The sequence below is a fragment of the Protopterus annectens genome, chromosome 17.part0, assembly GCF_019279795.1.
Source record: "Protopterus annectens isolate FY-2018-M chromosome 17.part0, PAN1.0, whole genome shotgun sequence".
Taxonomy (NCBI): Eukaryota; Metazoa; Chordata; order Ceratodontiformes; family Protopteridae; genus Protopterus; species Protopterus annectens.
Genome location: NC_056751.1, coordinates 372160463 through 372176705, shown reverse-complemented (window position 1 = coordinate 372176705; position 16243 = coordinate 372160463).

Below are 16243 nucleotides of genomic sequence, written 5' to 3'. Positions count from 1 at the left end.
AGGAGAAGGTAACCACGCACACCACAAACCCAGTCTCACATAGAACTATCACAACAGCAAACCAAACACATAAACACACAAAAACATACTCAGAGGCGCTGATTAAAAATCTACCAAAACAACAGAGGCCTCCAAAGCAGACACCCAAGCAACCACCACCTCAAGACATAGCACATGCAACACATAGTTCACAAAGTCAGTGTGCTAAACAGTCACAGCCCTTAAGGCCAAACAACATGCCAGACACACTTGTAATAGGTGACTCCATAGTCAGACACACTGACGTCCCGCTCACCAGACTGAACAAGGAAAAGGTCACAGTAAGCTGCCTGTCGGGAGCTAGAATCTGCCACATAACACAAGCACTCAGGTCACTCCACAGCAAGTACAAATATGACTCAGTCATTGTACATGCCGGTGTAAACGACCTGAGACGTACCTCCCTGGACTACATGAAAAGAGACATAGAGGAGCTCTCTGATTATGTAGCCCAGGCCGGTATGACCCTGACCCTGAGCAGCATCTTACCCTCACCAAGAATGATGCCACAGTACAAAGACAAAATTATCAGTTTTAACAATTGGCTTAATAACTAGTGTCATTCTGAGGGGATCCAATGTCTGTCTGCTTGGGATGACATGCTTGACAAGCCACGCTGCTTCGCAAGGGATGGCTTGCACCTGTCACCCCTGGGCTTCCGGATATTGGCCAAGGCTCTTGCCACCCCCATAGTGCCTTTTTTAGGCAAGGCTCAAATGACAAACCTACCTCCCTAGAAAACACAAGTGGAAAAAAACTAAGGGTAATGCTACTCAATGCCAGAAGTCTAAACCTCAAGATGCACGCCCTCGAAGCCCTCCTCAGTATGGAGAGCATTGATGTCTGTGCAGTGACTGAAACCTGGTTCAAGGCTCCTGAGACACCCCAGCACTATCAGGTTTTACCTCATATCATGCTTTTCGGCCCCAAAACTTTGACCGAACCACAAAAGGAGGGGGAGTATCCATTTTCATCAAAGATACCCACACCTCCAGGTTAGTGGCAATGCACGAAGCATCGGAGACTATCCAGGTACAACTAACCATAGGCAAAACTGCCTTACAGTTTGTAGCATGCTACAGACCACCCTCTCAAACTCAGAAACCCCACACAGCCTTCCTGAAGACACTGGAGAGTATGAATGTCTCTCCAAATACCATCATTTTGGGAGACTTCAACTACCCAAACATAGACTGGGAACATTACTCAAGCCCCAACACCCTAGCCCAAAGGTTCCTAGAATTCATAAACTCAAATGCAATGGAACAACTAGTCACCATTCCCTCAAGAGGAGACAATATACTGGACCTGATCATCACAAACATGGGGACAAAATGCTCCACACCGGAAGTATATCCCTCTTTGGTAAGATTAGACCATAAATTAATCTCACTGGAAATCCACATCCCGCCCCCACCCCCTGCACAAAAGACCACAGTGAAAAACTTCTCAATAGCAAACTTCACACTTCTTAAGACTGAAGTGGTATCCTTCAAGGCCCCTGGGCCAGTGGAAACCACAACCCACACTGCTGAATCCTCTGCAAATGCCTTCTATGGGCACCTTCAAGAATGCATGGATCATGCAATCCCAAATAAAACCAAGACCCATTCCCCCAAAGGCAGGCGCCCGGTCTGGTGGACCCCAGCCATAAACAAACTTTACAACAGGTGGAGGAAGCTACTACATGACAGAGCAAAATCCCTAAAAGGGAAGGCGTCTCTGATCAGTACTAGCAAAAACCTACGATCACTCATAAAATCATCCAAGGCCAACTTTGAGAGAAAATCGCAAAAGACACAAAAGACAATCACAAGGCCTTCTTTAGCTATGTTAGAAACCTGGGTGGAAACTCCCAGATATGCTCAGAGTTAGTCCAAAATGACACAAAATACACTGAACCCACTGACATTGCCAACATTCTGGCAGACAGGTTCAGTGCAAATTTCTTCCCCCCCCCCAAAAAGGAGAAATAACTATCCCAGCAGAGTGTAGCCTCCCTAACATCTCAGATGCCCAGGTGAGAGCCGCCCTCTCTAAAGCTAAAAACACAGCATCAATGGGACCGGATGGTGTCCCGGGCTGTGTGCTACATGAACTCCAAGAGGAACTAAACCCACACATAAGGCTGCTGTTTAATCTTAGCCTTACTACAGGACACGTACCCAAAGAGTGGCGTACGGCAACAGTGGTCCCACTTCACAAAGGCAGTGCCTCTACGGACCCTGGAAATTACCGCCCCATAAGCTTGACGAGCCTGGTCTGCAAAGCTATGGAGAGGATCATTATGGAACTCATAAACAAAGACATTGGGGACCTACAGACATTGGATCCTACTCAATTTGGCTTTGTCAAGGGCAGATCCTGCCTTTTGAACTTGGTCGACTTTTTTGAAACAGTCACTAAGGCCCGTGATGAGGGTAAGGCAGTTCACACAGCCTACCTTGACCTTGCAAAAGCCTTTGACACAATACCCCACTCGGGCATCATAGACAAACTCACCAGCTTAAATGTAAACCCATATGTCACAAGATGGGTTGCAAACTGGCTCAAAGACAGAACCCACAGGGTCAGAGTTGCTGGAGCTATGTCAGACTCTAAGCCAGTCACAAGCGGTGTCCCACAGGGCTCAGTCCTGGGACCCCTCTTGTTCGGCATTTATTTTTCCGAAGTACAGGCAAACATAGGAGGATTGTGGCTGACAAAGTTCGCAGATGACTGCAAACTGGGCACCATAATTGATACTCCAGCGGACACAAACATCCTCCAGAGAGGCCTCATAGAAATGGATAATTGGTGCCAGAGCCATGGCCTTAAGCTGAACACCAAAAAATGTATAGTCATACCCTTTGGGAAAAACAAGGTACCGACAAATTACCACATAGGCGGTAATCCATTAAGTACGGAAGAGGTAATCAGGGACCTAGGGACCCAGGTTGACAGTAACCTCTCATTTGACACTCACATTGCCAAAGTGGTTAGGAAGACCTTCTATATTGCCCACCTTATCATGAAGGGTTTCACATCTAGATCAAGAGAGGTCATTGTGCCCCTGTACTCTTCTCTTATCAGGCCAATGATTGAGTACAATGCCCCATTTGGGATGTATCTCACCCGACACCTGCAGCAGTTGGGAAGACCCCAAAAGTTCCTCACCAAGAGGATAAAGGGTCTTAAACATATGTCATATGCTGCCCGACTGAAAAAACTCCAGCTCTATTCAGTCGCATACCGCCTACTCAGAGGTGATCTGTGCCTGACGTACAAGACCATGTCCAATCCTGAATTAATGGACATGCTCCACCTCAGAAAATCCAAATCCATCAGAGCCATGAGAACAAGTGACTTAAACCTCAACACAGAAATAAATAGGACGTGCTGGAGGGACAGATTCATAACCCAGAGGTTCCCTACACTCTGGAACAGAATCCTAGTCCATGTTAGGCAGAGCCCCTCACTGACTCTATTCAAGAGAAATCTCGACGAGTGGATGGGAGATCATAGGTTTACCCCGGGGGTCATCTCTGTGTCACTACTAGACAGAGACATAGTAAACTAAACCCTAAAAGGGCATAGTATTCTCATCCTAAGGGGTGGTGTAAGCCACATACACTCTGGTTAGGCTTATAAATGCCTTAGGGCAGATAGCCTAGTATGAACCTATGAACCTATGAACCTATGGAAATCCAAAGCTTCTCCAACTTTTAAGCAATTCATGAATATGGTGTCAGCAGTATCGCAATTGGAAATGAACACTATTAAAGGAAGAACTGAAAGAACTACATCATTATATGTAGCATGGCAAAAAGTAACTGAAATACTGGAGAATAATGACTGCAGCAGATTATAATCAGGAAACAATTGTATAGAAAGTCAATTATATGTCAACAATAGACACCCTTGTAAATACTTTATTTTGGTTTTAATGTTTGATATCTGTTTAGAGGTTTTAGCCTACCTTTTTAAATAATTTGTAAATACTTAATTGTCATAAATAACCTGCATTCATGTTTTCTTGTTTTTAGAAATGAATAAAAATATTTAAAAAAAAAAAGAATCTCAATGGCAACACTCAGATCTGCTCTGAGTTACAGTACAATGGCACTAAATGTGCAGAACCAACTGATATTGCCAACATCCTGGCAGATAGGTTCAGTGCTAACTTTACCCCTCTCTCACGCCCTAAAAGGCCCATCTCTATACTGGAAGAATGCAAAGTTCCTGTAATCACGGCTGCACAGGTAAAAAAACACACTCTCCAAAACCAAGAACACAGCATCCATGGGACCTGACAACATCCAAGGCTGCATTCTACATGAACTACAGAACAAACTGGCACCCCATCTAAGTACCATGTTCAATCACAGCCTCACCTCAGGCTTTGTGCCCACTGAATGGCGCACAGCAATGGTTATCCCACTCCACAAAGGGGGAGCCACCACGGACCCTGGGAACTACTGCCCCCTTAGCCTGACGAGCCTGGTCTGCAAGGCTATGGAACATATCATCATGGCACTTATAGGCAATGACATTGGTAATATCCAAACTCTGGACCCTACCCAGTTCGGGTTTGTAAAAGGCAGATCATGTCTCCTAAACCTGATAGACTTCTTTGAAGTGGTCACCAAAGCCGTAGATGAGGGTAAGGTGGTTCACAAAGCCTATATAGATCTCGCCAAGGCTTTTGACACCATCCCCCACTCTGGAATTATAGATAAACTCACTAAACTAGGTATAAATTCCTATGTCACAAGATGGGTTGCCAACTGGCTTACTGACAGAACCCACACTGTGAAAGTAACAGACTCTAAATCCAACTTCAGACCAGTGACATGTGGAGTACCACAGGGTTCAGTCCTGGGTCCTCTCCTGCTTGGCATCTACTTCTCTGAAGTACAGGCTAACACAGAAGGTCTTTGGCTAAAAAGTTCATAGATGACTGCAAACTAGGAGCCATAATCAAAACTCCTAACTATGTGGACATCCTACAAAAGGGCCTCACTGAGACAGATGCCTGGTGCCAAAGCCATGGCCCTCAAGCTCAATGCCAAAAAGTGCATTGTCATCCCTTTTGGTAAAAACTCTGTACCTATGAACTACCACATAGGTGGCAGTCTACTTAACACCAAAAGTGTGATAAGAGTCCTTGGGACACAGGTGGACAGTAGTCTCTCCTTTGATAATCACATCACCACAGTAGTCAGGAAATCCTTCTACATGGCACACCTCATCATAAAAAGGTTTCTCATCCAGGAAAAAAGAGGTCATTATTCCCCTCTACTCATCACTCATTAGACCCATTATAGAGTACAACGCCCCTTTTAGTATGTACCTCACAGGACATCTACAACAACTGGAAAGGCCGCAGAAATACCTCACAAAGAGGATTACCAGCCTTAAACAGATGCCCTATGGAGACCATCTCAAAAAACTCCGGCTTTACTCTGTCACATATCACCTACTCAGAGGCAATCTCTGCCTAACATACAAAGCTATGTCAAACCCAGAGCTGTTGGACATGCTCCACTTAAAGAAATTCCAATCCCTCCAAGCTACACGCTCTAGGGACCTAAACCTTGTCACCACAATAAATAGAACATGCTGGAGGGATAGATTCCTGTCCCAGAGACTTCCCATACTCTGGAACAAACTGCCTATCTATATCAAACAAAGCTCCTCATTAGCACTCTTCAAGAAGAATCTTGATGATTGGATGGGAGATAGGAAATTCACCCCGGGGATCACTTCTGTGGCTTAGCTTGACATGGGCACAGGAAAATAATTTTCTTGGGTGGCAAAAGCCAGGGTACCATTTGGCTAGGCTTATAAAGGCCCTAGGGCCAATAGCCTAGTACCTACCTATGAACCTATGAACAACCACATGCTGATCAAGATTTGACTCATGAATGACTAAGAAGAGGGGAATGAAAGCCAAAGATGAAATGCTAATAATCGGAGCTCAAGATAATTGATTACATACATGTTGATTTACTAAGTCTATAGATAGAGACAAATGCAAGTTCTGTAATACAGAACTAGAAAGTGTTGCACAACTTGTGGTTGCATTACACTCATAGATGAGAGTTTGTATACTGAAAGGCACAACAAGACTTTTGACTTGGGTAAATGCTACAATATACAGGTATATGATAACCATTGGAAACATAAACCACAAAGAATTACTGAAAATTAATAGGTTATGACTGCATGAGATCATCTAGTGTGGATGTTAAGAAAGTAAAACAAAACCAGATATAAACAAAATACAGTAAAGAAAAAAGGACAAAAGTAACATTAGCAATAGAAATAGCTGCACCCAGCTATTATAGTGTCCTGCATACTGAGATACATAAAGTCATAAAATATCATTATAATCAAGTAGAAACTGCAGCAGTATGGAATAAAGACACTCAGATAGCTTTAACAGTGGTAGGAGAAATGGGACCAATAAAAAAGAGTCTTCAATCATACTTAAACATGTTACAGATGCAAGTAAGTCTATATGAACTGGATTGAGGCATTTCTGGGTATACTGCAGGGGCTGAGAAGAGCACTCTTGGAAAATATCAAAGATTAAAGGGATAATAATTTCATGAATTTTAATCTTATCTTGAGTCTGGATTGGGGTCCATTCCTGTTATGTTATTAGAAACTGAAATCATTTGGGGAAATTAATTTGGATGGAAAAAGTAGAGTCATGTGAAATTAGGCTATTTACAAGTTATTAATACAGGGAAATTCATATATACAACTGCAAGAGTTTAAAGTCAGTGCCCATCTACAATTCCATGCAGTCTGGACTTGTTAAGTATCTTTAATAAAATGATAGTAGAACAAGGCATTGCATGATGTACTGTGTTAAGAAGAAGGAGGGCCTCCTTACATCTCTTCAGGTATAAACTGCATGAGGTTCCTTCTGGTTGAGTTTGGGTCCCAGATGTTGAACTCCTTGGTTTAGTTTTTAAGTAAGTTAGTAGTTAGTTGTAAGTAGTTTTTAAGTAAGCACCAACAGTGATTCATTTTTATTTTAATTTTTTTCTTACAGCATTTATGCAACTGTGGAGTTCATATGTGGAATGGGGGGGGGGGGGTGCATGAAACTTGCTACCTGAAAAAAACACTTACCACAAATTTTTTGTTGGGCTCAGTTTCCAAAGTTTTGATTTCAGCCAGCTGAGACCTCACTAAGATGAATGGTATGGATTTGTAGGTGAACTGAAGAAGAGGGAGTGGTTGCTGACCTTTGTACTAAGGAATTGATGCAAAACTGTTATGTGCATGGTCATGGAGTTTTGTTTCAATCCATATGATCTTTTTAACCAACTGGAAGTAGTTTAGTAGTATAGTTCTGCAATTAGAAAAATAGAGGAGTCTCTTATGTGACATGCAAAGTACTAATCTTCAATTAATATTCATTTATTAACAGAATAAATGATAAACTCCATGCTTTAAAAACAAGAGAAGTGAAAACGTCCACACATTTTAAAGCAGGTTCATGGAAACTCAGCAAGTAAGAAAAGGGATGACAAGAGAGAAGCAAGTCAGACAAACATATACAACATGTATACAACACTGGATCCTGCCCTGAGTCTGGCAGCAACACTTTTTTTATCATCACTCTGAATTATCTGTATTGTCTTGGATGGAACATATTACAATTGACTGCAATACGAATATAAAACAAGCATTAATTATTATGAAAACATATTCAAAAAGCTGAAAGTGCATTGCTCAGAGACTAGTGTCTACATGATTACGCTAGGATAAAGGGAAAGTAATCGCCATAATTGTTTTTATGGTGTTTGGTCTGTCACCGGTATTGGCATATCTTGCCATTGGGCTTTGCCCTAATCCTAACAATGTATTAATCCCTTCACCACACCATTTTACCCCAGTATAAAAAGTATTTTATGCTTGGGTCATCCACAGCACACAAATGTGTTGCCCATTGTCAGAGGCAAGTTAAAACATTATGGCTCCTTCTTCTATTCAAAGATTGATTCAACATCTCATTTTTTGTGGCTGGGGTATACATAAAGACTGAGGATTTAAGCCTTGTCTTCCTGCAGTGGTAGGCATGTCGGTGCAGGATCAGCTGTATCCCTATATTTGGCAGACAAAAGGTAGAAAAATACTTATGAACAGTAAAAAATACACAAGGACATTAATTTCACCAGCTGATGCAGACACAACAGACTCGTTTCTTTTTTTTTGTTGCTGAGGATAACAATTGTTAGTATTTGTATTATTGGATCTTCCTAAGGTAGGTTTATCTTGTAGATCAGGTTTAATATCCGAGTGTCTAAGAATGAAGGTATCTACCTCACTGGGTATTTGGAAGACATTTTCCAATTTATCACTGATTATGTATAGTTTAATAACTTATCAAATTTGTTTTGTATTCTTTTTACCTAGCTCCCTTGGTAACTTAGCAAATTCCCTTATCTTTAGAGTGCAGTCCAGTGCTAGTAATCACCTGTCCTTAGCAGTATCAACACACAGTATAGAAAATTCAGTAGAGGTGATCATTAAAGTGAAATAAATTACCTCAGAAAATGGTGCTGGAGGTTAGTGACTGGTTTCTCTGCAGGTTTCCACTTGGTACTCTATGAACTAATTCCATGTTTACTGGGGATGGAAGGCTTAACATGATAAAAAAAAATATTGTGAAGAATAAAAATAGGGTAGAACTTTCCATCTCCTTAGCCAGACTAACATCTGGGCACTGCTATTTTTGTTTCCTTTTTTCAGGTTCACCTAACTGGACTTACGTGTCATTTTATCCATAGATTACATTGCTGAACTTTCAAAACTTTTGTTGCCTCCTTTAAGGTACCGGTTCATTTTTTGAAGCACATCAGTCCTCTGCTTTTTTGTATGACAGTTAAGTGAAATGCAGTGCTGTTTTTTTCTCCTCTTAAACTTAGAGCACATGATACTCAATAACTTGGTTCTTAAATATTCTGAAATTATCTTCTTGGAACACAAGTCTCAGTAATGATTCCATCTGCATGTTTGCACTGATTTAAAGGCCACAGTATGTAGTGAATTTATGAAAGATGACACAAGGAAATAGGTTTGTGAATCAAACTCCGCCAGTAGCCAAAGGTTATCAGCATGGGCTATTGATACATGGCTTACCGCAAGTTTAATAAGAACTACCTTCCAGAGCACTGCATAGCATATGATTATCTTCCTTTCCTTCTGCTCAAACCTCAGGTTTTAAAAGGTCAGTTTGTGTTCCTTATAATAATGTTGAATGTGCAGTTGTTATGGTACATGCAGGATTTGGGAAACACTGTGGATTATTTAATCTGAAAAAAAAAACAGTGTTGACATTTTTAATAACCCAGCTATTAATAGCCCAACTAGTTTATTATAAGAAATATGGTACTTACCAATTGTCAGTACATGAGGATTATTTAGCCATTGTAGTTACTTCAGTGTTGTAATTATTGTAATATCAAAGAAAACCTGTTCACCCAAATGCAAAAGGTTTGGGCTTCAGGTTGAATGAACACAGGGGCATTTGTTTTCTTTTTAGCCAGCACAAATGCAGTTTTGAAGAAAGCACAAACAAAAGAAATTAAACATAAAACTGACTTAATGTTTTAGCCCAAGAACAACAGACAGTTGCTAACTCAAAAATCACAGTCTTTGCTTGTCCATATGCTGCTTGTAACAAAGTTATGAACATCAGGAGTGGCCTTAGGTCAATTGGTGCCCTAGGCAAAAGGGCTCCATGGCCCCTCCATACCACCTCGGTGCCCCCATCCTGGTCTGCCTACACCAAATAAATACTGGAAAAATGCCCCTGCTAGAGCGGTGCCCTAGGCGGCTGCCTAGTTGGCCTATGCCTAAGGCTGGCTATGATGAACATTACCTTATTTAGCAGGTAGTCTGGGCTGATTGCCTCTGTACTATAGCCAATACAATCTGGCCATGAGTAGATTTTCAGAGTATCCACTGTACTCATACTGAGTGGAGACCTTTCTCTACCTCCTTTCAACTTTTCCTCCAAGACAGAATGTCTGCTAGACAGTTTTTGTCTTTCACACATTGCTCCCTGGAGACTCCCCTTCCAAACACTCTCTCTCTGTCCAGATCATGAAGACAGAAATCTAGTTACTGAAAGGTAATGGCCATTATATACAGTTACAACTAGAGACATTTGCTCCCTATCAGTTGTCCCCCTGCCCTTTCTCTCACTGTCTAGTAAAGAAAATAGCAAACACAATTCCATCACAAGCAGTGTGCTTTTTGGACATAACCCCACTACAATCATCATGTTTCCCTGACTCAGCAGTCACTATGTCACATTATGTATATAGTGAATCAATATAATCAGTTATCTGAATTGGTTTATTTCATGGTTAAGATTCTGTTTAAAGCAATATCAGCCAAAGATATCCACTATATCTTATTTTTCAGCAAAAACATTGACACCACTTGCTGAAAAAGCATAATACCTCTTCTTAGAATGGAATGTGAAATAATTTATTTAAGGCAGCTTATTTAATGATGTTCTTTCTGGAATAGTAGCAGTTTGATTCTTAAATTATTATCTCTGATTTTTTTGGGAGGCATTTCCGCTGCTGTTTGCCATTTGCTGTGCCCAGAGTCTGCCCTTTATCTTCTGCAGCTGACACCCCTGATACTTGACTAACTTACCCTCTAGACAAGGGTTTTGCTAAGTGGAGACCTCCTTGTGGAAGGTTCAGAGATTTTGTGGAAAGGCGATCCGGACATCCCAGTATGGCAAGATCCTAACAGTGATGGGAAGCCTTTTGTTTGTTCTCTATCTGCAGTCCCGCCCCTTTGCCAGAATGCAGTAATGTCAGTAAGAAATTATGCCTAGAGATGATCTTCTCATTCATTCCTGCTGGGGAATGTAGTGCAAGTAAAGGATCCATGCTCTTGCTGTGCAATAGATGACCTGGAAAAATTCCACTCTATCACTTGTAGGTTCATAGGTAAGTACTAGGTAAGCTGTCCTTGCAAGCCATTTTAAGCCTAGCCAATTTCCCTTTTTGTTGCTTGAAATTTCCTATCCCATTTGCTGATAGATTGGTGATCCGCGGTGGTGCAGCGGTAGCATTGTTGCCTCACAGCAAGAGGTTCTCCCGTTCGATTCTCAGCTAGTGTGCAGGGAGTGTCTTCTGTGTGGAGTCTGCATGTCCTCCCCGCAGGTCGAGTGGCGTTCCAAAAGACATGCATGAATGGGTGTGCCTTCACTGAAGGTTGGGTGTGGAGCTGGCAACTTGGCACCGTGAAAATCTACTGCCAATCATTAGCGGACCGGAGTTCTGCTGTGGCGACCCCTAACCGGAAAAAGCCGAAAGACAACATTTGATGATAGATTGGCCTTACACATCCCATGGTCAATAATTATATATTACCCCTAATGAGAAGGAGATAAGGATAACTGGAATCATACCATAAATAATTTGAGGGGACCCATACACATGGTATTTAGGAGATGCCTTTGACCATTATTAGTGCTGTTAGCAATCCTGGAATAAGTGTTCTGTTTCACATCTATTAATCCAAGATGCACATGAATATGGTCAAGGATGAGCTTTGTTTTACATGGATGGGGAATCAGTTCCGGAGCAGCAGTACCCTCTGTAAAGTAAATCTGTCTCTCCAAACCATTCTGTTGATGTTGCAAAGAGGATTAGATCCCTAGACCAAGTATTTCTAATGCTATTTGACTTATGGATGTGCAGTAAATCCGTCAGTATTGGGTTGGAGGATGCCTTGTGTGCCAGACACAGGTCACCTGTTTGCGGTGTTTAGGATACCGAATATGGTGATAGGGCTTCCCTACCAGTTTACTCCTTAGGAAACTTGTCTACTAATCAAACCTGAGTTGACACTGTGACAGCCAAGCTCCACTTTTCTGTACCATGCAGCCAGCTTCCCATCTCCTGTATTCATCACTAAATACATTATGCATATTAGTTGGACTACATCTAGTGGATAGACTTAATCCTCCTGAATAATCAAATATTTTGAAATACGCATTTAGAAAACTTTGCATTAATCATTTTTTATAGTACAACCATCTTAAAAGAAGTATCACAACCACTAGTCATTTTATAGATAGATAGGCAGACAGACATGAGTTCATATGGCTAAGTTTCATTGACTCCTGCCTCATACTTACTTGCTCCCAAACCTGCCTGTGACATCTGTTGTTAAATAAATTTGTTAGAGTCAGACTGTAAAAATCATTGAGTTATTCAAAAACAATGTCAATCAATAACAAACAATAATGCAGGAGAACTCAAGTATCTTAAAGCTCTAATGTACATTAGGAGGCAAAAAACCATACACAAAGTTTGTATAGAATTTTGACTAGTTTTATTCAGAAATGAACACCAACTTTATACATGTCATTATCAGTTTTGCCCACCTCACTGGCGTGGTCAGTGACAGGGTCTTTACATCATAGTAATTCATAAAAAGTGCTGAATTTGTGTTTTTCAAAAAGTCTTTTTCCCATGTGAATGTTACAGCCTTGCAAACACCTGGTCAGTCACGATGACCTCCTGAGGATGTAGCCAATTCAAGGTTCTCTGATTAGTTCAAATACAATAGATGTATGTCTTCCTTAATGCCTTTCTTTGTCTTCCTTGTTCAGCCAGCACTATCAGAGATAGCGTGCACAAGGCTGCTCTCCTGGTGGAGGCAGGAAAGAGGACACACATGTGAACAGATTTATTATTTTCTAACTTTGCAAAATAATCTTTACTTGAAAGACATGAGCCAGGCTGTGTTTGCAAGCTGCCAAGGTCAAATTTCTGATTACACTGCAGCTTGTGCTTCAAGCAATAATATGCAGGTTTATTTCTACTATTATTCTAGTAAGACAGAATTAAATGCATTACATAAACTTTGTTCTCTATTATGGATTTAAGTACATTTATTTCTAACTAAAGCACACATTTCTCTATATATTTGATTACACAACTTATATATGTTTGAATGTTTAAATACACATCTTCCTAAGCAGCACACATTGTAAATATATTTTTCTAGGCAGCATGTATGTAAATATATTTTCTAAGCAGCATGTATAGATTTTTCTAACATTCTCCCTCCTGTTAATGCATTTAATGCTATTAGAAACATAAACAGTATTATTTCATTTCTTAGCCTTTTCCTTTCAAGGACTCTCAGCTAAGTAAGTCATTGGTTTTATATTTCAGAAAAAGCATCATTTGAAATTAATCTTTTAATTTCAACACTTTGGTAAAAAGTTTCAGTAGCAGATATATCAACAAATTTTTGATTAATTTTTTCATGCAGGGAATTTCACAGTAAACACGTGCTCCTATTAGGAGTATACCCACACAAATAGCAATTAAATGTTTAATAGGATGGAACCCCAAACAGATTCTGGAAAAGTCCGTCAGTGGGTTTGGGCCTGGTTTTAGTCATTGCTGATACTTGCTGAATTACCTCTAGGTGGTCATTGATTTCATGTTGGTTGTCTGGAATGTACACAGCATTTTTTTCGTGTACCACCTCTTGCCGCTAGGGTGAAGTAAAGAGCCATTCGATTTTGTAGCACAACAGTTTTATTGCATTCAGTTTATTAGTCACCAATTCTAGGGTGGAAAAGTTGCATTGTTCATGACTTTTTGACAGCTTCCTCAGCTCCCAGATCGATTTGACTGCTCCATAGGCTGGTGGCATTCCTACCCTGGATATAACACTGTTGCCCAAGTTTATATGAGTCAATTTACTTTTGTCTTTCACTGAATTATGGCCTTTTCAACCAGCTTCGATTTTACCAACTGGATTCACAGGGTTTTTTTCTCACTGGACCTTCAGATTTCCGAGCTGTTTTCCTTACGTTTCGTATTTTACCCAAAGGTAATTCTGCAGTATGTCTTATTGCTGAAACCAGATAACCCAAAAAACAACTGCCGGACCAATTCTCAGGTAACCATTTATATGCCTTTTTCCCACAAATAAAATCATTACTTTGGTACTGATACGTGTTATCCCTGCATGAAACATTTTTCTATTCTTAATAGACAATTGCTTAGTTAAGACTGGATTGTCACATACTGCATTTAATGTAGTTTTTATTGAACTCAGATATGAATTATGGTTAGTATTACAAACAGTACCCCCACTTTTGACTTTAATGTAACATTTATAAGACATTGTTATATTACCATTACTCCAGCCCACCTGGAGGGTATTACTCTTGTAGAGACATACAACTCCTTTTTGTGTGAACAGGTAAAAATAAAGCAATTTTGTCCTGTGATTTCACAGTTTTTGTATAAAAAAAACTTTCCAAAGTCTTATTTTATCCCCAGAGGGACAGAGGACGTTAAAGTCTATTATATTTTGTTGGTATAGCTGTACAAACTCAGCAATTTGAAATGTGCATAGTTTCTGTATACACTTGCTTCATGGCCAGGTACGTGTTAAAATTTGGATGCCAGTCTATAAACAGTTCATCACGTCTTCTCACTTTCACTTGTGTGGTTGAGTGCAGGGAAAAACCACAATAAGAGAAAAATTGTCACACTTATAGTTAACAAATACACAGTTAAAATAATTATGCAATAGTTCTTGGGTTGCTCTGCTTTTTTGTCTTCTTTACTCTTGGCCATTTTGCCCTTGTGTATCAGTCACAAAGTTTTTATTCAGCTGAAAGTTCTTTTGTCTGAAAAAGAGTTAAACTGCAAAACAGATTTATTTATAACAGTTTCTTTATTTAATTAGCTAGTGAACTGTCAGCCTTCAGCCCTGCAGGCATGAGAGCTTTTTTTACTGAGGCACATAATATGCCCTTCCAAATACTACTTTAAAGGGGATCAAACCCTTTACATTTGTTACTGTTTTTATGCTCAGCAATGCTAGAGGTAAACAGCAAATCCAATTCTTCTGAGTCTTACTCATCAACTTTCTTAACTTGTTTTTTTTTTTTTTTAAAATCCCATTGTACCTCTCCACCAGTCCTGCTGACTGTGGGTGGTAAGCACAGTGATTTCTTAAGGAAATCCCAAAAAAAGTCTCCCAAGTTGTTGAATTGACAAAATGTGTCCCATTGCCACTATAGATTCTTTCCGGTATGCCAAATCTAGGAATTATTTTCTTTACTAGGGCCTTTGCCACTGTTGCTGCATTTGGATTTCTGGTTGGAAAAGCTTCTACCCATTTTGAAAACATATCTATGATCACTAAACAGTATTTCTTTCCTTTACATTTATTCAACTCTATGAAGTCCATACAAATAGTATGGAATGGATATGGTGGTGTAGGGAAACTCCCTTGCTTGTTTTTAAATGCTCCTTGTGCATGGTGCTTGTTACAAGTATGACAAGCTGCACAAAATTTTATTGTATAATTTATGTATCCATATGTTTGGAATATTTTATTTACTAACTGTACCATCCCCCCTGTTGAGACATGGCTCTGCCCATGGCTCAACAAAGCTGCATCTTTAAATAAATTAGACGGTAATATTGTTTTTTTCCTTTGGAAATGTACAGTCCATTCTTAAAAATTGCACCTTGTTTTACCCAGTTTTGTTTTTTTGCTGTTGTAGTAAGCATTTGCATTGTTTTTAACATGTCTAAATCTAAAATTTCAAAGGGCTGTAATTTTTCATTAAAAAAAAAAAAAGTTTTTGAGTCTGAGGCTGCTTGCTTTGCAGCTGCATCAGCTCGTGCATTACCTTTTGAAATCTTATCCTGTTGTTTTGTATGAGCTACACATTTACAAATAGCTACTTTGGTAGGCAACTGAATAGATTCTAATAGCTCCAAAATAAATTGCGCATGATTAATAGGTTTTTCACTGGATGTAATTATCCTTCTATTTTTTTTATTATTGTGCAAACACATGCACTGTAGAAAAAGCATACTGATTATCAGTATATATGTTTACTTTTTTGCCTTTTACTAAAATACATGCTCCTGTCAAAACTACCAGTTCTGCTGCTTGAGCATACAAGTTGTGTGGCAAAGTTTGTGCTTCTAAATTTTTAGTGTCTGTAACTACTGCATACCCCACCAGATTTTTCCCTGTAGGACCCCTTCTGCATGAGCCATTCACGTAATATGTCACCTTAGCATTATTTAAGGGCATATTTGTAAGATCTTGTCTAGGTAAAGCTAACTGTTTATATGAGGTTGACTCAGCAGTATGGTCATACATGAAAGATGTCTAGCAG